This window comes from Cynocephalus volans, chromosome 9, assembly GCF_027409185.1.
Source record: "Cynocephalus volans isolate mCynVol1 chromosome 9, mCynVol1.pri, whole genome shotgun sequence".
In the NCBI taxonomy this organism is placed as follows: domain Eukaryota; kingdom Metazoa; phylum Chordata; class Mammalia; order Dermoptera; family Cynocephalidae; genus Cynocephalus; species Cynocephalus volans.
The window spans coordinates 71,562,346-71,564,653 of NC_084468.1; the positions used below are offsets into that span (position 1 = coordinate 71,562,346).

At 37.6% G+C, this 2,308-nt stretch overlaps 1 pseudogene; it reads left to right on the forward strand.

Annotated features, from left to right (window-relative positions):
- Window positions 1-579: 579 nt before the first annotated feature.
- On the forward strand, window positions 580-1,932 carry LOC134385742 (zinc finger protein 124-like; annotated as a pseudogene).
- The last annotated feature ends 376 nt before the right edge of the window (window positions 1,933-2,308 follow it).

Genomic DNA, 2,308 nt, shown 5'->3' on the forward strand with positions numbered 1-2,308 from the left:
CTAGTAGATGATGAATAAATTCATTCATTCTTTTTTTTTTTTTGTCCTTTTTTGTGACTGAGCTCAGCCAGTGAGCGAACCGGCCATCCCTATATAGGATCCGAACCCGCGGTGGGAGCGCTGCTGCGCTCCCAGCGCTGCACTCTCCCGAGTGAGCCACAGGGTCAGCCCTAAATTCATTCATTCTACAAATATTTATTTAAATGGTGAATCAGCTAGAACATTCTACTCTATATGTGCCCTTCATTTTAATAGGTTTGCATTTTTGATGCACTTCTACATTCATCATAATACCTGATTCTTAGAACAATTTTTAATTTTCTACCATTTTCATTTGATTTGAAGGGTGGGTCCTAGAGAAGGTGTTTTAGGTTTTAAGAAAATATCATTTGACTCGCAAAATGAGATGTTAAAGTTGTAAAAGTGATTTTCAAGCTTATATAGTACTATCATTAACTATAATTGCTTCAGGCCTTAAAATAATTTTCTGTAGTTCACATTCCTGTAAGGACCTCAGGTGACTTTGCAGCAGCCTCTGGTGCTCTGTGACCTGCAGTGACCTTGGGAGCCATATGGAGGATGCTGGGATCTCCCAGAAGCTAGGAAATGGACTCAGTGGCCTTTGAGGATGTGGCTGTCAACTTCACCATGGAGGAGTGGGCTATGCTGGATCATTCCTCGAAAAGACTCTACAGAGATGTTATGGGGGAAATCTTTACAAACTTGGCTTCTATAGGGAGGAAAAATGGGAAGACCAGAACACTGAAAATCAGTACAAAAATAACTGCAGAAATCTAAGCAATCATATTGTATGGAACATCAGTGAAGTTGAAGAAAGTTGTGCCTGTGGACAAACTATCAACCAGATTCCAAATCTTCACCTGAACAAGAAAAATTCTTCTGGAGTAAAACCTTGTGAATGTAGCTTGTGTGAAATAGTCTGCATATGTCATTTATTCCTTAATAGGCACATCCCATCTCACACTGGACCCAAATCATATGAGAATAAGGAATGCAGAGAGAAGCCATATGAACATAAGCAATGTGGGAAAGCCTCCACTCCTTTCAAATTCATGAAAGGACTCACACTGGAGAGAGACCCTATGAGTGTAAGGAATGTGGGAAAGTCTTCATATCTCTCACAAACATTCAAAGTCACATGATAGTACACACTGGAGATGGACCTTATAAAGCTAAGGTATATGAGAAGGCCTTTGATACTCTCAGTTCATTTCAAATCCATGAAAGGGATCACAATGGAGATAAACCCAATGAATGTAAGGAATGTGGGAAAGCCTTCGTTGCTCTCAAAGGTGTTCTAAGACACGTGATAACGCACACTGGAGAAGGATCTTATAAGGTATGTGGGAAAGACCTTGACTATCCCAGTTCATGTCAAAGTCATGAAAAAATTCAAACTAGAGAGAAACCATATGAATGTAAACAATGTGCAAAAGCCTTCAGGTTTTCCTGTTGCTTATGAAGACATGAAAGAACTCACACTGGAGGGAACCCTATGAAGGTAAGAAATGTGGGAAAGCCTTCATTTCTCTTGCCAATGTTCAGACACATGATAGTGCACATTGGAGACAGACCTTATAAATGTAAGATATGTGGGAAAGGCTTTAAGTATTCCAGTTCATTTCAAGCACATGAAAAGACTCACAATGAAAGAAAACCCTGTGAATGTAAAGAATGTGGGAAAGCCTTCATTTCTCACAAGCACTCAAAGACACATAATACTGCACACTGGAGATAGACATTATAAATGCAAGATATGTGGGAAAGTCTTTGTGTATCTCAATTCATTTAGAAAACATGAGAAGACTCACACTGAAGAGAAATCCTATGAATTTAAACAATGTGGTAAAGCCTTCAGTTGGCCCACATCCCTCCAAACACATGAAAGAATTCATAGGTGGAAAGAAATAAGACTGTAAAAAATGTGGTAAAGCTTTCAGTGCTTACAGTTCCTTTCGAGGGCATGAAAAAATTCATACTGGATAAAATGCTTAATAAGAAATGCTAAGTAAGAAATGTGGAAAAGCCTTTAGTTGGTCCATATACTGACAAAGACATGTACAAATGTACACTGGATTGAAATCCTATGAGTTTTATAAATATAGCAAGGTTTTACATTTTAACAAATACTTTAAAAGTCATGGGAAAACACACTGCAGTGAAATTCTATAAATGTCAACAAAACAAATACTCTGAAAACTACAAAACATTTATGAAATTAATAAAGATCTAAATAAATGGATAAACATCTTATGTTTATGCAGAAAAAAATTTTATGTGAAGTTAG